Source organism: Microcebus murinus, chromosome 5 (assembly GCF_040939455.1).
Source record: "Microcebus murinus isolate Inina chromosome 5, M.murinus_Inina_mat1.0, whole genome shotgun sequence".
In the NCBI taxonomy this organism is placed as follows: Eukaryota; Metazoa; Chordata; class Mammalia; order Primates; family Cheirogaleidae; genus Microcebus; species Microcebus murinus.
In genome coordinates this window covers 68,328,145-68,355,629 of record NC_134108.1, presented here as the reverse complement: position 1 = coordinate 68,355,629, position 27,485 = coordinate 68,328,145, and the positions used below count along the sequence as shown (strand labels likewise).

Here is a 27,485-nt window from a genome sequence, read left to right as displayed (position 1 = left end):
GAAAAAGCCTTCTGAACTAAGGCACCTAACCAGCCCGGTCTAAGCTTGTAAAAAAGGTGAGAATTCTGATTATCTTTTTTCTTCTACAAAATAAAATTTCTTACTCCTAAAAGGCAGGCATAGCCCGCAAGCAAAATTAACTAGGTATCTTCTTTCTTAAAGATTTTTTTTTAATCAATAATGTTACCTAAATTATGGAACAGTTTCCTCAGCGGGTTATCATACTGTATTCATGAGACAAAGACTACTGTCTGGTGCAGAACCCTAGACCTCTTGCTAGTTTCTAGATGTTATGGGCAGAATTATGTCCCCCCCCCCCAAAAAAAAAAGATATGTTGAAGTTCCGGAACCTAGTATCTGTGAATGTGATCTTATTCAGAAATAGGTTCTGTGCAGATGTAATCATGTTAAGATAAAGTCATTAAAATAATCCCTAAACCAGTATGACTGGTGTCCTCAAAAAGAGGAAAATGCCACGTGAAGACAGAGGCATAGGGAAAATGCCATGTGACAACAGATGGAGAGATTGGAGTGACACAGCTACAGACCAAGAAACATCAAGGATTGTTGGCCACCACCAGAAGCTAGGAATGGGGCAAGGAAGAACTCTACTCAAAGTCCCAGAGGAAGCATCACTCTGCCACATGACTTGATTTTGAACTTCCGGCCTCTAGAACTGTGAGGGAATAAATTTCTGTCGTTTTAAGCCACCCAGTTTGTGTTACTTTGTTTCAGCACCCTAGAAACTAATACAGTAGACAATGAGCTAGTTAACACCAATGGCTGCCCCTTTTTCCAGCTGGAGGGACTGCACCTGAACTTGACTTTCCATGGGATGGACACCCCCAAAAGTCTCTAGATGCTGGACATCTGACATTTCCCAGCCTGTCTTAAATAGCTGTTTTTCTCCTGCTTTAACAGGCTTCTCATACTCTGCCCCCATTAACAGGTAGAGCAATGGGAAATGGAGTTCCCCTGTAGAAGCACAGCCCCATGATGAGTCTAGCTGTGCCCAGGCCAGGCACAGAATGCTAAAGAAATCAGAGAAGTGTGAAAATTGCTGACTTTCCACTCATGAGTGCCACCCTGCGCCAAGTAGCACACAGCTGTAACTTGCCCCACACACTTTGCAAAATATGTATATAATGCACTCAACAAAATATGTCATTCCATTTATGTATTAAACAGAATTTAGAGAGTGTAAAAGTATAAAGCTCATATTCTAGAGTCATGATCCTTGGCTTTGAAAACCATCTCTTCCACTTACTAGCAATATGGCCTTGGGCAATGTATTCACCTCATCTATAAAATGAAGTTAATGAAAGATAACAAGAATTTCCTCTGGGTTTCTTGGAAGGGTTAAATGGGAAAAAAAAATCCACCTAAACTGGCATGCACACTTAGAAAACAAGTGTTAATTGCTTTGGTTGGTACTTCTTTTACCTGCTTTAAGCATTAAGTAACTGAGAATTTATTTCTCATGACTGATGAAGCATAGCCACCCTCCCCATATCGCACTGGCAAATTTCACTGGCTCATCATTTTCCCTTTCATGAAGTTTTTCTAAGGCATCATCTCTTTAAAGACAGCCATGATATGTGTTTTAATTATTATTTTTCCTAAATCTATAAGCAAAATAATTACTTAGAATTTTGTCTTAAAAATAGGACTGTCTGAAGGCCTGTGTGCCCTATCACATGCATACCAGTGATGGCTGGTGAATATCAGGTGAGCATGACCCCCAGTCACTCTGCTGCTGTCCCACCCACCTGAGAACACCCAGCACCATATCCCAAGGCAGTTTTCAACTGTCTTTAATGTTTGCCAGATGCATAATTTTCATTTGCCTAACCAAAACTCTCATCATAATGCAGCAGAAACTAATGTTTAAAACAGAAAACATTGTGATATTAAGTTCATTTTGGCTCCTCACTTTCTGGTGATAACCAGTCTCTTCAGTATTGCATTCAGTTAACTGCAGAGAAAAGGACTGCATTTAACAGCTTAAAACCTTCCGTTCTATCTCATTAAGATGCAAAAAATACACACCCCCACATACACACACACAAACATGCACACACACCACACATACGCATACACACAAACACATCCCTGCACGCACAAACACCCTTACACATCCACATACACCCACATACACACACTACATACACACATACACAAACATAAAGGAGCTAATTTTTTTGAAATACAAATGCAAGAATTCCGACATCAGATAATGAAAGCATTTCATATCTATTCTTAGATCACAACGTATAATTAAATTTCAGTCAATATTTTAAACCAAACACAACATGTCATTATAAAATCCATTTCAACAAATCATGCTTTTTTTTTACACAATTAATTTAAAGAATTAAGAAGTGACTCATTAGCTAAATGGGAACAAGTCACAACTCATCCTTATAAATGTGAGCCTGTATTATACTTAACAGTGAAAGAGAGTGAAGGTTCCATCCATTAACCTAAATAAATACACATATACTTATTAGATAAACAATAAATGAAGCAGCAGTCCAGAAGAACAGTCCTTTACTTTTATGTTCCCACTCAGAGTCCTAGGGAGTCTTAGGAGGCATTCCTCCATATTGCTCAACTGTCTGGAAGCTTCTGCACAGGCACAGCAGGAAGAGGAGGCCTTCAGTTTAGAGCATCTGAGCCACTTCAAATGGCCAGCTTCTTCTCCTCAGTAAGACAGCCCACCCCTTCTTACTCTTCCTCTCTCTTCTCAATCTCAAGATCCATTATCCCCTTTTGCTCATCAACTGCACCTAGGTCATGCCTGTCTATTCCTCTTCTTAGCTTTCAATGCAGTTTTGCCTATCTGGTTTCTCTTCTGTTCTCCAGCTGTAGCAGGGGTGAGGTGGGATGGGGCAGGAAGAGCCTCAATTAGGGTCTGGCCCAGGTTGGGTTTTCTACAGGACAAGAGGAACCTCCACAAGTTGAAGCAGACCTTTTCTTGACATATCTCCTGTTTACTATCAGGCTTCGAAAGAAAAGGAGGTCTCTGTCTCTTTTTTAGCCCCTTGTATGTTGTTTTCACAAGGCCCTCCTTGGTTACCCATACTTTGGTATATTTCAAGCTCCTGACATAGGGTGAGGCAGGAGGAGGAAGAACATGCCCTACTACAGGTATATTATGGTTACTGTTAAAAAGAAATTTGTTTTTTATTTGTATAAATTTAAAGGGTACAAATGTAGTTTTGTTACATGGATATATTGCATAGTGGTGAAGTATGGGAGTTTAGTATAGCCATCACCTGACTAGTGTACACTGACCCACTAAGTAACTTCTCATCCCTCACCCTTTTCCTAACCTCCCACCCTTCCAAGTCCCCATTGTCTATCATTGCCTATTCTATGTCCCTGTGTACACATTATTTAGTTCCCACCTCTTTCTGTTTCTGAGTTATTTCGCTTAAGATAATGGCCTCCATTTCCATAGTTCCATCCATGTTGATACAAAAGACTCACTTTATTGTTTTTTATGGTTGAATAATATTCTGATATGTGTGTGTGTATACACCCACACACACACACACACACACACACACACACACCACATTTTCTTTAGCTAATCATCGGCTGATAGACACTTAGGTTGATTCTTTATCTGTGCTATCACGAATAGTGCTGCAATAAACGCACAAGTACAGATTATTTTTTTGATATAATAATTTCTTATCCTTTGGGTAGATACCCAGTAGTGGGATTGCTGGATCAGATGGTAGTTCTAGTTTTAGTTTTTTGAGAAATCCTCATACTGTTTTCCATAGAGGTTGTAACTAATTTGCAGTCCCACCAACAGTGTAGCACATGCCCTTTTCTCTGCATCCTCACTAACAACTGTTTTGTTTTTGGGTTTTTGTTTTTTGGGTTTTTTTTACTTCTTAATAATAGCCATCATTCTGATTGGTGTAAGATGATATCTCATTGTGGTATCAGTTTGCAAGTCTCTAATAATTAGTGATGTTGGGCATCTTTTCCTATGCTTTTTGGTCATTTATATGCCTTCTAAAAAGGAATGTATAGTATCATCTTTAACTTCATGCTAATTTAAAAATACTTTTACTTTAATTACAAAACGATCACTTTAATTCCTAAACAAGGCCAGGTGCAGTGGCTCACACCTGTAATCCTAGCACTCTGGGAGACCGAGGTGGGCGGATTGCTCAAGGTCAGGAGTTCAAAACCAGCCTGAACAAGAGCAAGATCCCGTCTCTATAAATAGAAAGAAATTAATTGGCCAACTAATATATATAGAAAAAATTAGCTGGGCATGGTGGTGCATGCCTGTAGTCCCAGCTACTTGGGAGGCTGAGGCAGTAGGATCGCTTGAGCCCAGAAGTTTGAGGTTGCTGTGAGCTAGGCTGATGCCACGGCACTCACTCTAGCCTGGACAACAAAGTGAGACTCTGTCTCAAAAAAATAATAATAATAATAATAATTCCTACACAAATTATAAAAGTTTGTAACTGTGAAACTGGTGCAAGAATCAGAAAAGAGTTGGACTACTCTGACATGCCCCACTAAACAATTGATTATATTACTTTGGTACTTTTTAAAGATCTTTGTTTCTTGATGTCACTAATTTTTTAATTTCCCCTTTGTAAATTTTAGAACAGTAGTAAGAAAGGAACAGAGTAATGTAGGAAACAGTAATAAACACAAGCTAGAAAACACTGTGTATATGTGTATTGTCTTATTGTCGTTGCTACTGACAATTTCACTTGTTAACAGTGAGACTGGCTTTGTAGACCACTGCTATAGACTGAATTGTGTATCCCACAAAATTATGTTGAAGCCCTAACCTCTATGTGATGGTATTGGAGACAGGACATTTAAGGAGGTGATTAAGGTTAAATGAGACCATAAAGGTGGAGCCCTGTTTCAACAGAACTAGAATCCCCATAAAAGAGAAAGAAATACCAGATCTCTCTCTCTCTCTCTCTCTCTCTCTCTCACTCTCTCTTATACAAGGGGGAAGGCAGCTGTCTAAAAGCCAGGAAGAGAGCCCTCATGAGAAACAGAACCCTGCTGGAACCTTAATCTTGGACTTCCCAGTCTACAGAACTATGAGATAATAAGTTTCTTCTGTTTAAGCTGCTCGGTCTATAGTATTTTGTTACCGCAGCCGGAGTAGACTAAGACAACCACTGAATGTCTAACAGTGTACAAAAAGGGCTGCATAATATGAACAATTTGAGAATAGTTTTGTTTTCTTCACATCCCCCAGATGATTCTGATGCCCAGCCTGGTTTAGAAATCACTGTTTCAGAGTATCCAGAAATCATAGAGGGCAATGAATGAAACTCCTCCCAAAGCTGCCTATCCCCTGCTCATCCCTTTTCCTACTAGTAAAATGAGTTTTAAGTTAATCAGACTGTAGGAATGGAATAAGGGTGTGCAAATTTTCTGATGAAAAACAAGAAACTTCTCACTCTCCAGTTTGATAATCAGATAGGATGCACGAGAGCAAGACAAAACCCCTAGGAAGTCGCTGCATCAATTCTGTCATCTCTACAGGTCCGTAACAGATCTTTAAGTACTTGTATTTACAATACCTTTATGGATTAGTCTTTACTTTCTTTTCACCTCCACATTTGAAAACCATAGTTTTCATGAATAATTTAAATCTCTGAACAGTCCTGTCCTTGATAAGAAAAGAATACAGAGTGGTCAAAACCAATCCTGAATTTGTGCCTCTGGAGCCTGGATGTGAAGCAACAGCTTGAGGAAGCTGTGATGCAGGTGGAGCCTGGCGCTGGGGGGAAGGCAGCTCCACAGTCCCCTCCACCAGGCAACATGGCCCAACAGGCAAGTGTGAACCACCTCCCAAAGGGAGGACCATTTAAGCTCTAACTCCAGGGAATTCCTCACAAGGTGAGACAGAAGGAAAGAGTTGTAAATTCACTGAGAGAAAAGTGAAATCCTGCAGTACTCCACAGCTGGCACTGCAATTATGACATTTGAAGTCCCTAGAACTGAAATTTTGAGACAAGCTCTCATGTGAAGCTCACTTGACCCATTTTCCTTCTAAGGACACACTTTGGAAAGTCTCTGTTGATAATAGTTTCCAAAACCTGATATAGCTAAATTTAAAAACCTTTTTTTAAACAGCAACTCTTTCTGGAAAGATTATGACCAATTCCCTTTGTATAGACACATGGATCTAAAATCTTCATAATTGTTTCCCCACAAAGCTATTGCAAGGATTAAATGAGCTAATACATATAACATGTTTAGAGCAGTGTTGCAAATAGTGAGAGTTCAATAAATGTAAGCTTCTATTATCATCCTCACTGTTGCTATAAAATAACAGTGTGCCTTGACTTCTTCCCATGATTCATAAGGTTCAACTAAAATAATGCATGTCAAAGTGATATGTAAATTACAAAGTGCTATTTAAAGTTAAGAATTATACAAATGTTCATCAGCTGGTGAATGGATATAAAAAAAATGTGGCATATTCATACAGTGAAAAATAATTCAGCAATTAAAAGGACAGAACTACTGGTACATGGGACATACGAATGAATTCAAAGACATTTTGCTAAGTAAAGAAAGCCAGATGCAAAAGACTGCATATTTATATGAAATGCCTAGAAAAGACCAATTTACAGAGATAGAAAGCATACCAGTGGTTGCCTAGGACTGGTGTTAGGAGCAGAGATTGACCAAAAAAGGGCATGAGAAAACTTTTTAGGGTAATGTAGATGTTCTATAACTAGATTGTGATGACGGCTGCACAACTCTAGAAATTTATTAAAATCATTGTATACTCACGATAGGTGAATTTTATGTTTTATAAATTAAAACTCCAATGAAGCTATTAAAATAAATATGTAAATAGATAAATACAATGTTATCACCTAACATGTTATTTTGTAAACACCATTTCTTCTTAAAAAATGATTTGGAACTGCTGAATTTTGTGAAGACAGTGACAGAGCTTTGAAAATTTTAAATTTCTACACAAACTAATCATATCATTAATAAAAATAAACACATTTTAAGGAACTCTGTGATTAGTCCACCTCGTATCTACTACCCACCCTGCCAAATACTCATCAGGAAGCCTCTGCCTTAGTGACCTGAGTCTTTCTTTCCCACACACACAGCTCACTCATTCCCATAACCCCTCAGGCTCTATCAGCCCATCTCTGGAACACACTAGAATGGGATGGAAAAGAGCCACTCCCGAGTTCAAACCTCAGCTCAGCCACATACCACCTGTGTGACCTTAAGTAAAGTATTTGCCCCTGATCTCCTCTCTTTCCTTGTCTATAAAATGGGTATGATAATGTCAATCCCCTAAACCTGTTTTGATTTTGATGACTAAATATAACATACATAAAGCACCTAGTATATACTCAGTGTGGTTTTTCTCCTATGGGTGGGAAAAAAACTCTACCATCTTTGTTAATATTTATGGTGTATCACATGTGTTGGGGAAGCTTAAAAGAAATGGAATTTTAATGATTCTCCAACACAAGCCAAATCCAACTGACAGCAGGTGCTTTTCAATGGCTTTGGCAAGAAAGAGTACTGTATGTGGTCCTTACTGCTTCTAAACTACAGGGCCTAAGCAGGCAGGCCAACGGGAACAGGGCCTTGGCAATGCCCATGTCTCCTTTTACATACAAGAGGAAAAGATTCCAAGACCAGGAAAAAGAATGGGGCATCTTCCTCTCTCATGCAGATCAGTTAGAGAAAACCATCAAGGATTAAAGATCAAAGAGACATTTTCCTTTCTCTGAGTTGTGAATAGCCTTGGGTGAGTAATAAATTGAAAAGATTGAAGGGCAAGCAAGGTCCAAAAAGAAAAATTAAAAAATATCTTAGAGAACAACAAAGCTCCAGGAGATGAATAAAAGAATATTCTAGGAATAAGCATGCTGATGTACAAATGCAATTTGAGGAGCTAGCCCACAAAATGCACAAAAAAGCCAATCCCTAGTGATCCCAAAAAACGTTATCTTCAGCTCCAGCTACTGATCAGACGCTACACTGGATGGCCTACAGTGTCCTCAAATTTACAAGGTCCAAAATTTAACTCTAGTGCTTCTTCCATCCAGTTCGTCTAAATCAGAAATTATACTTAACCCTTTTCAAGAACTCTCTACCATTACTTTACTGCAGTTCTCCATCATTTCATGGATAAAAAAATAAACAAAAGAATAGCTAAAGAATAATACTTAAAAGCCAATTTGTTTTTTTAAAATGGCTTAAAATTATAATTGGAAATTTCTGATTCAATAAATATTTATTAAGCACCTGCTTTATACTAAGCGTACTGCCCAGTAGTAAAACGAATAGTATAGCGAAGCGCATTGGAGTGTGTGAATGGAGGGGAAAGTGAGAAGTGATGACAAACAGTTATGTTGAGGCTGGGAGTGATCAGGGAGGAGGAAACTCCAGAATGAGGTTCCAAAAAAGGGAGGTGATTTGGATAGCATAAAAGGAACAGTATTTTCTACCTTGCCATCCTAGGGAAACAAGGGAAGCCAACACAAGCTACACTGAAGCTTAGGAGGAATAAGCTTTAAGAACTATATAAAGGAACAAAAGATTCTGGTGTGTTTTGCCTTGAGATCATGATAAATATGACTAAAACTCTATAATTCTGTATGCCAAGAAAGGAGAGAAAATTACTAATCCAAATGCCCTTAAACACCAAGCCCAATGTGTAAAAGTCCTTCCATATCCAAGGAGAATATATACCTAAATGTGTCTCTTTTTTTGCCTTGGATTATTTACATTTAACTATTTAATCTCTTTGGAATTTATTTTGGTTTATAATATGATATGAGGATTTCAAAATTTTCTTATCCATCAGTTGGGCAATGTTCTCAATATTTTTTATTTAGTATTTTTTAGTGATTTTTGATAGCTTACTATCATGTGCTAAGTTCATATATATTCTAGACCTCTGTGCTATCCTGTCTATTCTTTTTAACTGTATTTTTCTGTATTTTTATGGTGGTATTCCCTTTTAAAAATTATTTTAGCCTTATAATAGGTTATACTACTTCACCTAAGACAATTATCCTCCAGAAAGTTTCTTTTCCAATGTCTTCTTCACATATCTAGTAAGTTTATAATTTCAGATATACATTAGAATCATCTGTTTTATCCTTCCCATTTAAAAACAAGAATACTTCTATCATCCTATCCAGGTACATATCTCCATTTATGCAAGTTTGCTTTTTATCCATTAATAGCATTGGCTGGGGTTGCACAATTTTTGGTATTAGACATTCTAAGTATAAAAACAATACCTAAAGGACACTTAAAGAAAGAAAAGTCAGAGAAAGTAATTTAGACATAATTGTACAAGAGATATAAATACCAGCAGAGATGCATTCTCAAAACCAAGGGTAGAGAATGTTTAACAGAAGACTTGTCAATAATGCTAAAACTGATAAAGAGGATAAGAACTGAAAATTGGCCTCTGAATGTGGTAATTGGTAATTACAAAGTCCTTGATGATTTTACCAAGGGAAATTTTGGTAGCATAATGAAATCAGAAGTCATAGTTTCTTGAGGAATGAATTGGAGTTGAGGAAGAAGAAATGCTGAGCATGGATTATTTTTCTTTTCATGATATTAAATGGTGATGGTAAACAGAAGTAAAGGTAATATAGGTGAGAGAGAGATTCAAGGAAAAAGGAGAGAAAAGAGAGAAGTACAAGGAGTATTTAGGCTAAAGAATCTCTATAAGGAGACTGAAAGAAAAAGGAGCCAGAAACCAGAGGCACAGAAATTGAAAATAATTTTTTAAGAGATGAGTCATGCTCTTAGACAGTAAAGAAAAAGGAAAAGATCATCATACTAGCTAACATAGATGAGTCATGCTCTTAGACAGTAAAGAAAAAGGAAAAGATCATCATACTAGCTAACATCGATCGCTTACTATGTGCTAGCCACTGTGCCATACACTTTAATGCATTATCCCATGTGAGAAACCCTCATACCAGCCTTAAAAGTATGCTTTCATCCCCACTCTAGATATGTGGAGACTGAGACAATGTAACATAGGAAGTCAGCCCAAGGTCACTCTGCTATAAGTTGTGGAGCTGGAATCTGAACCATGAAGTTTGATGACCAGCCTACATATTGTCAAGTACAACAATGAAAGAAAGGAGGGAGCTGCCATAATATGAATGAATCACCTCCCAAATCACCAAAGGCCACCTATAAATGTATAACAAGGACTGACAGATTTGAGTAAAACTCAAGAGCAGCAGATACAAATGGGTTCTTCATTACGAGGATATCTAGGCACGACTATGTGAGTCATTTTTATAGGCAGCTACCCTCTTTCTCTTACCAGGTTTTAAAACTCAATCTTTTTGTGCCTTCATAGTTTCCACTTGGAAGTTATTTACTTAATAATACAGGAGCATAGGAACACAATTGTTTAGCACACATAGAGCATGTGCCTTCTGGCCTGTCCATCGGAAGAGGATCAGGCTGGTGAGTCCCCAGATGCACACACATGCCACTTAGGGATAACCCCCACAACCACAGAGAAGCAGGCTCCCGGGGGTCAGGGAGACAGAAAGAGGAGCCCTACACTGAGAGAGCCTAATACCGTACAGATTTTTCTTGATTGAACATAGCCCCAATTCTTCCACAGAGGCTTCTCCACTCCTTCAGCTCCTTCATGTAGTAATTCATGTAAGTGCCTTCCCCTGCCTTGGGCTTTGAGCTCCCTGAGGGCAGGGGCCAGGTCCTCCATACCTCTTTCCAACTTCCAAGTTGAGGTGCTCAAGAAATAGTTATTGAAAATGTATCCACTAGTTCTACTCCTCAGTGAATGTCTTGCTTCTCATGATTACTTTTGATGAAAAAGTGTGTTGAAATGAGCCACTGTCAAGACCACTAGAACTTGAGGTTTTGTTCCACCAAGTCTGCCTTACTTATTTCCTTATGGGAACAAATACATGTGTCAACCTGGAGGAAGAGGCAGTCTGTGGCCAGAGGGTGGAGCTTTCTCTTAGTGCAAGGCCAACTTGCCAACTGTTCCCTGTACAATTTTTACCCAAATGACATATTCTAATCAATTAAGCTAATCAGCCTATGTTCATTATTTTGCTCCCTGTATCCTAAGATTGGTGAACCCAGTTAGCCAATAGAATCAACAAATAAATATTTAAAGTAAAAATACCTTCATTCAAAAGCAGTGCCAGAATCCCCATCAAAATACTAATGACATTCTTCACAGAAATAGAAAAAAATAATTATAAAATTTATATGGAACCACAAAAGATCCAGAATATCCAAAGCCATCCTGAGCAAACAAAACTGGAGGAATCATATTACTTGCCTTTAAATTATACTACGGAGCTGTAGTAACCCAAACATCATGGCACTGGCATAAAAAAAATAGACACATAGACCAATGGAACAGAACAGAGAACCCTGAAGGAAATCCACACATCTACAGTGAACTTACCTGTGATAGTTTCCAAGCTCATACAATGGGGAAAGGACAGTCTCTTCAATAAATGGTGCTGGGAGAACTGGATATCCATATGCAGAAGAATGAAACTGGACCCTTATCTCTCACCATATACAAAAGTCAAATCAAAATGGAGTAAAGAATTAAATCTAAGACCTGAAACTACTAAAAGAAAACATTGGGGAAATACTTCAGGACATTGGTCTGGACAAGGATTTCTTGAGTAATACCTGCAAAGTACAGGCAACCAAAGCAAAATTGAACAAATGGGAAAACATCAAGCTAAAACGCTTCTGCGTGGCAAAGGAAACAAACAAAAAAGTGAAGAGACAGCCCAAAGAATGCGAGAAAATATTTGCAAACTACCCATCTGACAAGGGATTAATAGCAAGAATATATAAGGAGCTCCAACAACTCCATAAAAAAATCAAATAATCCAAGTAAAAATGGGCAAAATATCTGAATAGACATTTCTCGAAAGAAGACACACAAATTACAAAAAAATGCTTAGCATCATTAGTCATCAGAGAAATGCAAATCAATACTACAATGAGATGCCATCTCACTCTAGTTAAAATGGCTTTTATCCAAAAGAAAGGCAATGACAAATGCTGGCAAGAATGTGGAGAAAGAGAAACCCTTGGGCACTGTAGATAGGAATATAAATTAGTGCAACCACAACAAAGAACAGTATGGAGGTTCCTCAAAAGACTAAAACATAGAACTACCTTACAACCCAGCAATCCCACTGCTAGGTATATATCCAAAACAAAAGGTATAAGTATATTAAAAAGATATCTGCACTCCCATGTTTATTGCAGCATTATTCACAATAGCCGAGATTTGAAATCAACCTAAGTGTCCATTAACGATGAATGAATAAAGAAATTGTGCTACATATACACAATGGAGTATTATTCAGCCATAACAAAGAACAAAATTCTGCCTTTTGCAACAATATGGATGGAACTGGAGAACATTATGTTAAGTGAAATAAGCACAGCTGTTGCATGTTTTTACTTGTATGTGGGAGCTAAATATTAAAACAATTGATGTCTTGGGGACAGACAGTATAATGATAGATATCAGATGCTGAGATGGGTAGTAGGGAGGGGAAAGTAGGGATGGTTAATGGGCACAAAAATGTAGTTATATAGAATGAACAATATTTGGTAGCACAACAAAGTGACTATAATCAACAATAAATTGGGGTATACTTTAAAAGAACTAAAAGAGTGGAAATGGAAATTTCCTAACACAAAGAAATGATAAATGCTTGAGGTGATGGATACCTCAATTACCTTGATTTGATTAATACACATTGTGTGCCTGTATCAAAACATCACATGTACATAATATAAATATAAATATATACAACTATTACATACCCATAATAATTAAAAATTTTGAATTTTTTCAAAATAAAAACAATGCTGGAGACTGTTGCCAATTGAATAATCTGTTCACAATATTTTGTCAATCTCAGGCTCAGCTCTACAGAGCTCCTCCCTAGAAATTTCTCTCAGTGGAGAAAGCCTGCTTTTTATTGAGTTGACATTAGGCTCAGCCATAAGACTTGGTTTAGCCAGTGGAATGTGAGCAGAAGTGGTTTATCCTATAATTAAGCAGAAGCTTTAAGAGACATTGTGCTGTTTCTCCTTTTCCCTTCCTCCTACCCTGAGAACAGCCTGGCTCCATCAGCCTAGATGCCAGAATAAACATGTGAAGTGGAGCTGCAGCCAGTCCATAGCTAATATGTACTGTGGGTGAAATAGGAACCTTTACTATAGAAGCCACTAGGATTAAGGGTTGTTCTTGGTTACCATAACATAACTTACTGAAAGCTGATACATAGAGAAACTATTTATAGACATTCCATACTCCTCTGGGCTTTGTCACACCACAGAATGTAATTTAAAGCTCAGTCTTTGAAATCAACAGTAGAATGGGATAAGAACTATGTCATAAGGTTGTGGAAATTGTTCAGTGGGATAAGTGAGTTAATTGTTAAGTGAGTATGAAAGAGCTCAATAAATGTGAGTTCCCTCTCCATCATAACTCCTTCCCCTCCCACTTTATTCCCACTTCGATGGTGGAGGTGAGAAACTACAACGTCAACCAGGATCTGGACTCTTCTCTGTATTGGTATGATGAACAAGTCATATATAGTCTCTGCCTCTTGAAACTTGTAGCCCAGCTCCTAGCAGGAAAATGCAGCATATGCATGTTTGCTTCCTTATATATTAAAATGAAGTTCTAGTAGCCAAGAGGAAAATTAACAAATGTGATTAGAAGTGTCTTGGGGATGGAGCAATCATCATTCTTCCCACTAGCAACCACCACCAACCACCCCTCCTCTTACACACACACTACTGCCACCACCACCCCTGGCTATCTCTCCCCATCGTCCCCATCTAGGATTAGATTGCCCTCTGTGCTCCCACAGCACCCATTACTTCCCCCTTCTGCCAACTATTACTCTGGAATGGATTCACTAGTTTATGAATCAGTCTTTCCACTAGACTATGAGAGAATAAACTGTACCTTCTTTATTTTATTCCTAGAAGATATCTCATGCCTAGAACATGGTAGGTGTTCATCAACAGTTTTTGAATGAATGAGTGGATTCAATAAATTAATTTCTTCATAATTACGTTTGAGTTCCCACTGCAAGTTGATGAATTTGTTGTGCCAGGTGCCCAGGGCTCCACTTAATCCTTACAGATAGTTTTTTAACTGAGAAGGAATTCTCCATGATGAAATGCAGATATGATCTGCATTTCATATAGCTGCAATCTTAAAGCACTCATAGAGCCCATTGGAAATTCAAGTGAGTAATCCACAAATTGAATTATTATCTCTTGATTAAGAAAGTGTTGACTTTCATTAAAACCAGTGAAATATATTCCAGAAGTTAATTAATAGCTTCAGAATAACCATGAACCTCATGAAGTTGAAATCTGCCAAAACAGGGGTATTCTGGATACTTTCAACTGTATAATGTTTTCATAGTCGCTTACATTGTAATAACCAAATAGGTGAGCCAATTTCTTAAAAAACATAAAGCAATTAAAAGAACAGAATCAACTCAAATTTCCTTTCTCTTTCAGAAGAGCTCCAAAATTGCCAGAGTAGGACAAAGTCCTTACTGCCTCTTTTACGTGTCTAAAAAAACTTCAGTCCTATAAGATTATTTTTAAAAATGAAGAATGACTCTTGTTGTTTATTTTTACATAACACTTTTATCATCAAATGCATGTCAAGATGTCTACTTAAACCTATTCCCTTAGTTTAGTGGAATTAACAGCAGCAAATCACAATTCAAGACTGTAGCTTACCAACCTTCCTTTCTCTTCTTCAGTGAACTTCCCCTCACACCCCTCACTCAGCCCTGCTGGTCTTAAGTGGCACTCCAGAAGGCAAGAAGGGCACACAGGCTTGCTTTTTGAATTGAAGAGAATTTCATTTGGTTTAGAGTTGCCAAACTGCAAGAAAAAAAAATTAAAAATGCTTTCTGAAGTCGGCCACAAACAAGAAAGGCAAGTGTGGGGCAGGTGTTTGGGGAGATACACAGGTTGTCTACATGGGTTCCAAGTCTTTTCAGCTCTAAGATTGTGTGTCAGTCTGTCTACAGATCAGATTGTCTCCATAAGATTTTCTACCTCATTTTACGGCTAGCTCAAATCATCTGATTTTTTTCCCCACAATTTCCGGGACTCAATCTATGTAAACCTTCAAGGTTTCAGAGTCGCCCAAGTTCTCCACAGAAAATAACCAACCAGCCCTAAGGAATCGTCCTTCAGCAGTGCCAGGATTCTGTAAAGTGCCTCCCAGCTTAACCTGCCTGGCCTTGCAGCTGAACCAGAACGGCAGAAAGAATAGCTCCCGGACCACTAGGAAGGGCACAAGGCCCTCTGCCAACCTGAAACGGCCCCTGGAGTAGAGTTACCTCCAGAAGAAAAAAAAAAAAAAAATGGCAAGGCCGCCTTCAGCGTTTCCCTCAGCGCCAACCACCCACCCGACCCCTACGCCTATCTCCTTTTCTTCTCGGCTTTCCCCACCTCTCTGCTCTCCTTCTGCCCCAATTTTCCTTCACTTCTCCCTCGTCTCTTTCTCCTCATCTCTCTCCTTAAGGCACCCTGAGGATACGGGCTCTAATTTTCCCCTTGAGGAAAACTGAGGAATTCACCTCCAGAGGGTTTGCCTGGAGGAGCCTCTGAGAGAAACCGTCCGAACCCGTCAGCTACCCCTCTCTTCCTCTCCCTCCCCGGCGCAGGCTCGCCACAGAGCAGGGGACTAGGGTCTGCCTCTGAATCAGCTGTCCCCTTCTCCGCCTGGGCCGCGGCCTGCAACGGGCTCAGGAGCTGGGTCCCTCACCCACACCTCCAGCCCGGTCGGCCCCGGTTATAACGCGGACAGCGCTGCCCTCTAGTGTTTGCGATAGGGAGCCCTCAGGGCGCCATCAGCTCCAGCATTTCTCTTTTGCAGGTTCAGCCAGACCTGGAGTACCTCGGTGCTCCGACCCCCAGTTCTCCTCCACACCGCCCCCTGCCTTGCACCCCTGCTCGTCTTTTCATCCCAGCCACCCGCCTCTCCGTTCGGTGGCGTCCCAGGTGGCTGCAACCTGCGCGGTAGAGTTCATAGACTGCCCCCCGCTCCTGCTCCTCCTCTTCCGCGCTCTCCCTCTCTCTCGCCTGCTCTTGCAGTCCGCGCGCCCAGACGCGGCGAAGCGCAGCGCCCGCCACCCGCGCTGCCGCGGGGCTGCCTGGCGCGCCGCGCTCCCCGCTCTGTCTCGCCGCAGCCCGGGGGCACTGGCGCGGGCAAGGACGCCGGAGGGGAGCGCGCCTCTGGGTGCAGCGTACCTCAGACCCGGGTGATGCGAGAAGCGCTGCTTTGAGAAAGCTCGGGAGAAAAAGGAGCCGGTTCCGAGTGAGACTTCTGGAGCCAGCGGGACGCCCCAGCTCGCCCTGTGCGACTCGGCTGCACGCACCGTCCACAAGGTGAGGGGCGCACACCTTCCGGGGACGGCCTCGGCTTCCCTTGTCACCCCCACCAGGGCCAGGGGCTCAGGCTCTGGCTTGGAGATTGTTGCCACCTTTGAGGCGCAAAGACGGCGGGAGTTGGGGCTCAGGGTGTCGGGAGGGAGACTGTGAAGGTCGCCCCCTGGACTACTTAGTACGGAGCGCATGTCTTGCTCGAACGTGAACCTGAGAGTCGACATGGTGTATAACAGTGATTTAAGCATTTTATCCTGCTTCCTTGCAAAAGGATTTGAGGCAGCTTAAAGATTAAATGAATGCGAACGGGGTGGTAGGAGGGGGAAAACTTGAGTAGAAATCACACGGAGATGGCGTGCTCCAGGGATCGCGGGTGGACGAGGTGATTTCAAAGCCAGCACTGATTGAATACCTTCCATTAGAAAGGACTGCGCGATTGCTCCAAGCACTTGGAAAATAATGATGTGCTCAGTCCTGATAAACGAAATACCCAGGTGGGGAGGCGATGGGGCTGACTCATTTTCTTAAATTACAAAATAAATCTCGGAAAGTGCAAGTTAAGATGGGAAGTTTAGTCTTAAGCTATTTCCACCCTACTGTAAGATGAGACTCTGCCCCCTACATCGTGAAAATGAAAAGGAATTGAGGCTAAAGGGAAGTGGTTCTAGGTCCTATCACAAGATCATACATGGTTTTGCATTGTCAAAATATGTGTACTTTGGTACGTTTCTGCTTGTGTCCAGTTTTGTAAAGGACCTTGTATTCCAATGACACTGCTTGCTTGTCCTTGAGTATGAAGGATGAGGCAGAGGGTGCCAGCATCCCAGGGTGCTTTTTCCTAACCTTTCTGATTGTCCTTCCCTGCCTCCTGCACCCAATCTCAGAGAAGGAGGGGCCCCAGGAGGAAATATGGGCAAGGGCTGGGGGAGCAGTGTCTTTTCCCAAATAATTCAGGCTCTTTTTACTATTCTTACACTTTCTCCCTGAGCTCTAAGCTGTACGTGCTCCTAGTCTGAACATTGCTCCAGAATATATATTTTGCACAGTTACACATTCAGACATAATTTGCATAACCTTAAACACCTAGAGTAGACTTAACGGCTTCCCTGACTTAACATTGTACATGAGGGACAAAGCAGATGCCTGGGTCTGTTTCCTGCACAGCCTCTTTTATGGGGAGCATATTTGACATACCTCTGAAATGCAAAAAGGAGATTATGAGCCAGCCTTTCTTCTCTTACTGGTGCAGTTGTTTTCCTGCTGAATTAAGTGAGATGACCCTGTCTTCAACAAATGAGTGAGTGGAGGTGTTTGAGGCCCACTTACCAAATGCACAAAATATGCCTACCCGCCCTTTCCCTCCCTTCAGAACTTTAGCCTCCAGCCCACAGAGCTGTGATGATAAAGCAGACCTCCTAAGTGGGATTCAATTCAGCTTCTGTACCTTGTTTAAAACAAACTATGTTGCTTATTTCTAAAATTGCATAGCACCTCACAGCTAACCGTTTTGCTGCATCGAGATGGGAGAAGTACCTCTACCCAGGTATTTCATCACTAAGAAAGCTATATAGAGCAACTCACTCAAATCCTGATTCATCCTTGTTGATAGAACTTAACTGTTATGTCATCATCACCTGATATGGGCGGCAGAAGCTCCAAGAATTGCTACAGATCTCTGTATAAATTGAGACTTCTAAATGATAGAGCTGGAAAGGAGCTTTAAAAAATGCAGCCAAGACTCTGGTCTACAGGTATATGCATGTGTAAATATTCCTTTAGGTGGCTATTGTTCCTTTCATAAGGATTTCCAGGATTAACAGATTATTTTTATAATAAAGAGTATTCAAATTAACAATGTATATCCACCAGCTGACAAATTTAAAATTCTACAGAAATCAACATTACAAACATGGGAAACTCAAATATTCATTCTCTCCTCTTCTACTGCCCACGGTGACTTTACTCAGGGTATATTCCCAGACCAAGTAGTTGGAGACTTTGGCTCATGTCTCAACACTTGCCCACAGGAGTGGGGCCTCCCTTACAGCTTACCCTGATGTCACCTATGTTAGCCATTCTGGTGTCTATACAAAACATTTGCTTCCCATTTCCTCTTATTGATGCCTAGCAGCAGCAATCATGTGAATAAATTTCCATTCTTTTGAGGAAGATAAAGTCAGGGATTCTCAGAGGTGATATCTAGGAAGAGACAAAATCCAGGACACATCTCCAGTCCAGGTGACACTGTAATACATCCCCATTTCCTGATATTTGATGGGATTATTACTGAAGAGGGAAGTAAGATATATCACTCATAGCACCTTGTCCCCACGTGGCTCAAGCACCTCCCAGTGTCTGGGTGGGGACAACACACTACGACCACCATCACCATCAAGACAGCAAGGCTTCAAATGAAAAGTAGATCCCTTTGCAAAAAGCCTCAGGTCTTGAACTTTTGGGTCATCTTCTCATTGCTGAAGTGTCCAATTCCCTACACCCCACCTTTACACACAGGTCATTTTTTTCCATGTTTGTTTTATAGCCCTTCTTGGAATTTTATTTCTATACTACCCTTTAAAAATAAAAGATCTAAATCTAATATTTTAATATGGGGACACTCTCCCTTTATTTCTACAGGCTTATTTACCTGGAAAAATGAGATTGAGGCTGCTACAAAGGTGAATTTCTATCAAATAGGAACTTGTTGTTCACACCATAAGTTATCAAGGCCATCTCAGGGCAGAGGTGAGTCTGGCATCTCATGCTTTATGCTTCTTTTCTTCTCCACCTACCACATTTCCATATGTGTGAAACTATGTGAACATTACCTTTAGGGAAACACTGAAGACAAGTATGCTATATAAGTGAGAAGGGGACAGATGAGAGAAGCTAGAAGAGAAAAGGGAGAATCACTTGGTTTGGGAATGGGGCAGCAGTTCCTCAGAGTGATTAACTTCTCCCTTGTTTTTTCTTCCGTGAGTAATTTTCTTAGAACCAGTATTGTGGTTCCTAAAACTTAGGTCCCATGTCAATAAACTTGCCAAGGAGCGGGTTGAACGAAAGGACTGGGAATGAAGGGACTTTCATCAATAGCCCATCCACTTTTCATAATTTGGTATTTGTTCCCACATTTTGTGGAATAAGAAACAGAAACAGATTTTATAGAGATCATTCAGTCAACTGGCTTATTCCTAGATCACAACAAATTGGCAAATTCTTGAGAACTCTGTTTCTACTACAGTTCTATTCTAATTTTACTTGTCATTTTTAGTTCTCTTATTTTGTCTCAATCACTGTAGATTACCTGTGGTACACTATAGACCTTGTCATTATAGACTTCAGTGCTTTTATTTCATGGTTTTATTCTCCTAAAACATGTGGAATGAAAAATACATATAGGCAATGGAACACTTTAATACAGCAGTACAGCAGTCTCCAACATTTTTTGTACCAGTGACCGGTTTCATGGAAGATAATTTTTCCACGGACGGGGTGTGAAGAGGTGCACAGAGCTCTGAGGCTCAGTCCCTAACAGTCTACAGACCCGTACCAGTCTGCGGGCCCTGGAGTTGGGGACTGCAGCTATAATAGGTTCATTGTTAGAGTTCTCTCATGTTGATCAGTTCTCAACACATGCAGTTGTAGGATTAGGAAGACAAAATCCTTTAGAAGAAGCTATAAAACCTAATCCTTCTACATCTGGATCATTTTAAGTTATAAGAATGAGCATCTCAAGATTCTAGTTATCAGGCCGGGCGCTGTGGCTCACGCCTGTAATCCTAGCTCTTGGGAGGCCGAGGCGGGCGGATTGCTCAAGGTCAGGAGTTCAAAACCAGCCTGAGCAAGAGCGAGACCCCGTCTCTACTATAAAATAGAAATAAATTAATTGGCCAACTGATATATATATATAAAAAAATTAGCCGGGCATGGTGGCACATGCCTGTAGTCCCAGCTACTCGGGAGGCTGAGGCAGAAGGATCACTCGAGCCCAGGAGTTTGAGGTTGCTGTGAGCGAGGCTGACGCCACGGCACTCACTCTAGCCTGGGCAACAAAGCGAGACTCTGTCTCAAAAAAAAAAAAAAAAAAAAAAAAAAAGATTCTAGTTATCAGTACTGACCAGATGGAAGATCTTTATGAAATCTGGCATGAAAAGGAAAGCATTTTTACAGCAAGAAGATAATATTTTGATAAATAGCAACCAGCAGCAGCAGCTTGCAATTCTAAAACTCTCAGATCCTTCTATTAATAATGACCCCATCTACCTAACATGCTCAAATAAAGTAAAACCAGACCCCATGAATGTATTTCCTTAGATACAGCTGTTCTTTATTCCTTTATCAGATGATGGGCATGTGGTGATTATTTCCAAGAGATTTGGGAAGGATCTGACTCAAATATTAAAGTATGTATTTTGTTGGGACAGCTTACCTAAGAAAGTTAAATTTGTGTCAAGATTTGCATTCTGGGGAATTGAAGACAAACCAGGGTGTCTTTTTGGAGTAAACACCAAATAGATAGTGAGATTTGATAGGAAATACCTCCCAAAAAGTGACTTTAGCTGCAATACCCTAATAATGTTCAGAGTTATAAATTCATTCATCTGCACTGGTATGGAGGAGAAAAGGAGGAAGGAGTTAATATATCCTGACTATCTGCTATGTTTCAGGAACTGTGCTAACAGCCTCATATATTCTTTTATTTAATGCTCAGCTCACAAAAGTAGTTCAAGGTAAGGATTATCAGCCTCACCATTCATTCATTAAAAAATTGTATTTGTCACTAAACCAACTGGCTTGCTGTACTTTTCAGGGAAGTGTAAGAAATTCAGAGTGAGTACAGTGAATACTAGAATAACTAATGAGAAGGTTTGAGAAGTATGTATAGGTCAGGGAGGGGATCGTATGAATTTGGACTTTAACTTCGGGGAATCATCACAGAGTTTTTAAAAGTATTTATGAAAAATAATATGCACCCAGAAAAGTGTACAAATCATACGTGTTACGCTCAGTGACTTTTCTCAGAGTGAATATATCCATGTGACTAACCACCACCAAGCAATGGAACATCACCATTATGCAAATTCAAATCCTGTCCCCAACCAGTCGTTACTTCACCTCATCCTTAAGTGTAACCACTGCCTGCCTCCCAATGTCATAAATTATTTTGATCCTTATATATGCGTAAATTATATAGGATGATCTCTTGTAATTTGGTTCAATGTTATATTCATGAGATTCATTCATGTGGATGCTAATACTAGAGGCCTGTTATTTTTCATTTTCATTGTTATTATATATACATTGTATGAGTATGTCACAATTTAATTATCCATTCTACCATTGATGAGCACTTGGGTTGTTTTCAGGGTTTTGTTATAATAAATAATGCTTCGTTATGATATTTTTAAGCTGTTAGCCAAGATCATTAGTTTAGTATTAGAGAGAGCCCACTCCAGCTACAATGTGGAGCAGAAAAGAATAGGTCTGGCAGAGACAGTTGCCACAGTGAGAGCTTGGATCAAGGCAGTATCAGTAGACATGGAGAGAGGGAAACAGAAACCGGATGAATTTGGGCTGTAGGAGAAGAAGGAAATGATTACACGTTGAGATTAAATGGATGTGAGGAGTAAAGGAATGCAAAACAACTCCCAGGTTTCTAAACCTGATAAATAATGTTTCCTATCAACAAGACCAAGTACATAGGAGAGTGAAAACATATTTATTGGATCTCAGAATGGTTAAAAGAATTGCCCAAGGTGACTCCAAATCTGTGCTTCTGCTACAAAGCACTGCTTTTCTTCTTCCCTGGCTCCCACTGTACCCCTTCCTCCTGCAATGCCCCCAACCCTACACGCCAAATGGTAATGGGTAGCCACTACGAGGGAACATGACTACTCCATATTTCCTGAACTATTGACCTATGAATCATTTGCTTTTCCCTTCAATTGTCTCCTTTTAGCAGCACAATTACAAAAAAAGGAGGAGATGATGATGAATCAGCTAAAATTTTGTTTTACTCTTTAGACTACAAAAGAGAATTCAGGGCAAGCAAATCATATAAAGGAAGTAAAATTTAGAGAGGCTAGTCTTGATCTGAGTGGTTCAAGAGGGCAGATCCACTTAACGTGTGCAGATAGACTGGTTGCAATATGTTATGGAAGATCTTTCTAACAGTACCTGAAAATGCAATTAGACTGCCCATGAGCTATGCAGTCTATATCATTTGAAAGTGATTAGATGATGTCTTTGGGGGCATGTGACAAGTTGGGTCTTCCAAGAAACAGACCCTGAGATGGGGTTTAGTGTGCAAGATGTTTATTAAGAAATGCCCTTGGGAACCACATCGAAGAAAAAGAAGGAAGCAGGATTAGGCAGAAGGAAAAGTAGAGCCCAACAACACTCTCTGCTGACTCCATCAGGAGGAACTCTGAGCTAAAATGATCTATCAGAGTTGTCCCAAAACAGGCCAAAATGGTGGTACTTTCCAACCCCTTCCTCCCTCAGTCACCGGATGTGGCCTGCCCCAGGAAGGGCATAATCTTGGGTGAGGCAGCTCTCTGCAGCTGAAGACATTCCTGGAGGGGCTGAGAGCCAAAGGCTGTTCTGACAGTGATCCCAGCAACTGGGTCTACAAGACTTTTCTCGAAGGGGTGATGTAGGCAAAGTGTGTCTCTGTGACCCTCTCAGGACATTCTTTTAGTATAGACTTGACCATAGAGGATTAAACTAGATAACTTTCCAGACTACATCCAACTCTGAGATTTGTGTTTACTTATTATACTCCAGTTTCTAAGCCACTGAAGACTTTACAAATTATTGTCAATAATATGCTATTTTGCCTTTAATCTTTCCTCCCTCCTACTTCAGCAAGTAAATGTGTCTCTTGAACCACTCAAAGTAGATGAGAGGCAGAAATCTCTATAAACACATGTGACTCCTTGTTAAAAACAAAACAAAACAAAACAAAAAAACCTCTTAAGAAGGTAGAGAGGGTGTATTGTCAATTTCATCAGTAGGAACTTTTTAGATGATCATAATGAAACTGTGTGTGTTTGTGTATGTGTGTGTGTATGTGTGTGTTATGGTATTACCTGTATTTAACACTTGAAATAGATTTTACTATAACTGCTCATTTATGACTGTACCTGCATAACAACCAAAATATAACAGAAAAACTGCTTGTGATAAACCTCCCTTTGCTGTCTCTACCTATTCAACTCAATAACAGTATCCTCAAAGGGATTTTATGCAATGCGCTTTTGAAAAGGATCTGACCTCATGATTCCTGATTCGTTCCCTTTGCCTTCAATGTTGGGGCAGCTGCTTCCGGCTCTCCCACAACTACATTTAGTGAATTCCTACCAAGAGCCACTCCACAAAGTTTTCATAGCCTAGAAATAATAGCTTTACAGTTTTACACTGTTTTCTGTATCCATCCCAGCTTCATTCCTGGATGCAATTTACTTTCTCCTTCACTTTGGCCTCCTTTCAGAAATAGTTTTGGTGTCTGTAAAAGCATCATTATTAAAGAAACATGGGGTTTTAGGGCAATATCATTGGCTATTTGATCTTCATCATGTTAGTTTTCTGTAAGATTCTTATTCCAGTTCTTTTCTCTTAATGGTAATTTGATACTCCTCTCACTTTGTTGTTATCATGACTCCAAGTAAGTTCTTTGGCCACTCTATGCCTCAGTTGTCCCATCTCTAAAATGGGAACAATTCCTGCCTTAAAGAGCTATTGGGAGGCGTAAAAGAAAGGGTGGTGCTGCATGGGCTGTGAAGAAGTGGTAGATATTGTCACAATTGTTATCTTCATTATTATTCCTATGAGAAGAGCTGTAAAAACAGTCCATGTCTAAATTTAGGTGAGGTGTCTGGTGCTGGCCTTGTAGAAAATAAAGGGAGATAAGTCCAGGCTGATTCCACTACCCTTAACCCCGTTGAAAAGAATTTGTTCTCCTTTAATTCCTAAACTTTGTCTCAGTTCAAGTATGGCCTCAGCCCCAAAGAATGCTGTAGGGTGCTACTTTCTCCAACCACTGAATCCCCACACTCTGAATCCACCAACAAATCCTTCCCGTGTACATGTAGGAGAAGGGTCTGCTCCAAGTATGTCACTCTGGAGTTCCATTTGTAGTTGCTGTGACCCAGAAAGTCACATGATTTCTCCATACTCTATAGTAATATCTCTTGAACCTTAGTGTGCAGGAGAATCACCTTGAAAGCATGTTAAACCTCAGATTCCTGGCCCCCATCTACAAAGCTTCTAATCAGTAGGGTGTGGTAAGGCCAATAACTTGCATTCCTAACAAACTTCCAGGTGAAACTGATGCTGCTAGTTTATAGACCACACCTTTGGTGGCACAGATCTACGGGGATTCAGCATGATGCATTTGTTACCGATAAAGAAACAGAAAAACATGTAACAGAACTTACTCTCACAGAACTAGTCCTAACAATAGCCATGTCATGTATAAACAAGAAAATATGTTAGTGTCATATTGCAAATATTTTATTACCAGAGTTTTCTTTATGGGGAACTCAAATTGCCTTTTAAAATGAGCAATAATATCATATCAGTGAGCCAATGGTCATCTCAAAATTTACTAAAAGTTTATAAAATCAAACATATATTCATAATTTTCAAAAAAACTTCTAGTAAACTAGAAATATAAAAGATAATAGTTTTTCACAATAAGGATACCATTCTCAAACAATAGCCAACATCATGTTATTGGTGAAACATTGTAGGGATACACAAAGGCCACCTGATATTACCACCATTATTTGCCATTCATCTGAACCCTCTATGCAGTGGAAGGAAGGAAGAAAGTAAGGAGGGAGGGAGGGGACAGAAATGTTATAAATATTGATCAGGAAAAAGCAGTATTATTATTTACAGATGATGTAATTACCCAGTAGGAAAACTCAAGTGAATAAATAAAAATACCATTAGAAAGAATGAGAAAATTCAATAAGGTAGCTAGCTACAAAATATACAAAAGCCAATAGTTTGCCTAGCAAACAGCAGTGTAATAGTAGGGGTTTATATTAAGCTTGCACATTACAATAAACATTCTTTAAAGGTATAAAAAAGATGCTGTCAGAGTCCAAGAAAAATGGGAAATGAAAACTCACCTCTTACGGGGAAGATGGAGGAAGAAGACCCCGCAGAAAAGGACTCTGCATTCCAAAACTCATCCCTCTAAATTCAACAATATTTATCTTTCCCTGATTTCTGATGACACAATGTGTCATTGTAATTCTTTCCTATATTGCAAGTAAACAAGGATTTTATACTTAAATACCTTATATCTTAAACTATATTACCTGGTGCAGATTTTAATGTTGAACTTTGCCCTACTCAAGGAAATTTTTATCACCTGGCACAACTATTTGACATTTAATAATCCATAAATACTATTCTACCATGTAGTTTAACATAATTTAAGTAAATATTCAGGAAAAGAGGCAGGATTTCCTCTTTTATTATGCTTTCATTTGAACTATTTTAACTTTCTGATCATTTTGTCCTTCTGAGCCTCATTCAGTTCCTTATCCAGAAGCTCTAAAAAATCAAGTATTAAATATGTAATTTAATTAGTAATTAGCAAGTAAATCATTTATAAGATACCTTCATATTGGCAAGCATATTTTATTTCATAGATTATAAACTGGTAATGTAATGTAATCTCCTCACCCTTTCTGCAAGACAATAAGGCTGTTTCTAAAGCCACCTGAGGCCTTACTTTTTGCCCAAGGCATTGAAGGATCAAAACATACTTACCCTAGGGTTTGATGACTTACATATAAATGAAGCACCTTGCCAAGAAGGGATGAAAAATTAGATGAAACAAAAGTCTCAAAGCTCACAAGACCTGATTAGTTTTCAGCTTGGTGGCAGAGGTAACACTCCAGTGATGCAGATGGGGCAATTTTCTTCAGCACATCCATGGCAATTTACAGTTGTATACTAAAAAGGTGTCCAGCCATGCCCCACTGGCTTTTGGATAATCTTTCACATTGCATTAAGTGTACTGCATGCCTTTTTCTCAGACATATATATTAATAACATTAGCATGCATTTAATTAATAATTGGGGGTTACTTATTATAGTTATTATGATTGTTACACGTTACTGTTATATTAAAAATATGGTATTTGTAGTATATGTTTTGCCTGTTTAATAAAATAATTCTAAGGAAGAAAGGGCATGGAACAGAGACCTAGGGTTAGAGGGCCTCTATTAATGCCCCACCCCGTTAACTGTTAGAGCTTCATGGTCTGACACTATTATAATGGGGACAATAACATCTGCCCTGCCTACTTAGCCTTCTATTAAGGAAGTTTCTCAAATCAAAGTGTGCTATTGGAATTCATTATCGCCTGTGTTAAGTCAAACGCCATCTTCTATCATACTCCTAGGAGCAACACAGCATGGGGTTCAAGCCTAAGCCCTGGAGTCCAGAAAGCCAGTTCATATCCCAGCTCTGCCACTTGTTAACTGCTTGCTTTGGGGAAAATTATTTCATATCTCTAAACCTCAATTTCCTCATTGGTTAGATAAGGCTGGAATAATAGTACTATATCATAGGGCTGCTATGAGGATCAAATATGTATATTAGTTATCTATTGCTAAATAATAAATTACCGCAAAACCTAATTGTTTGAAACAAGAAAATGTATTATCTCTTAGTTTCTATGGGTTGGGAATCTCGGTATGGCTAAGCTGAGTCCTCTGGCTCAGGTCTGTCACAGGCTGCAATCAAAGTATTATATAATGTCAACCAGGACTGCAAAAGAATCAACTGAAGAAAGATAGGCTTCCAAGCTCACTCACTCCTGTGGCTGTGGACAAGCCTAAGATCCTAGCTGGCTGTTGGCTAGAAATGTTAGTAGTTCACTGCCACATGGGCGACTCTATAGGGCTACCAACAAAAATAGCTTGCTTCACCCAGATGTTGCAGCTTCCTTTCCTCAGAGCATGGGCTTAAATCGAAA

The 27,485-nt window shown here is 39.8% G+C and overlaps 1 protein-coding gene across 1 annotated transcript in view; it reads left to right on the top strand.

Annotated features, from left to right (window-relative positions):
* Window positions 1–16,275: 16,275 nt before the first annotated feature.
* The window catches only part of HTR1E (5-hydroxytryptamine receptor 1E), a 69,163-nt gene continuing 57,953 nt past the window's right edge, over window positions 16,276–27,485 (top strand). Inside the window, exons 1-2 of the mRNA XM_012750962.3 lie at window positions 16,276–16,485; window positions 19,120–19,227. The gene's annotated coding sequence lies outside the window, so the exon portion shown is untranslated. The remainder of the gene's footprint in view (window positions 16,486–19,119; window positions 19,228–27,485) is intronic.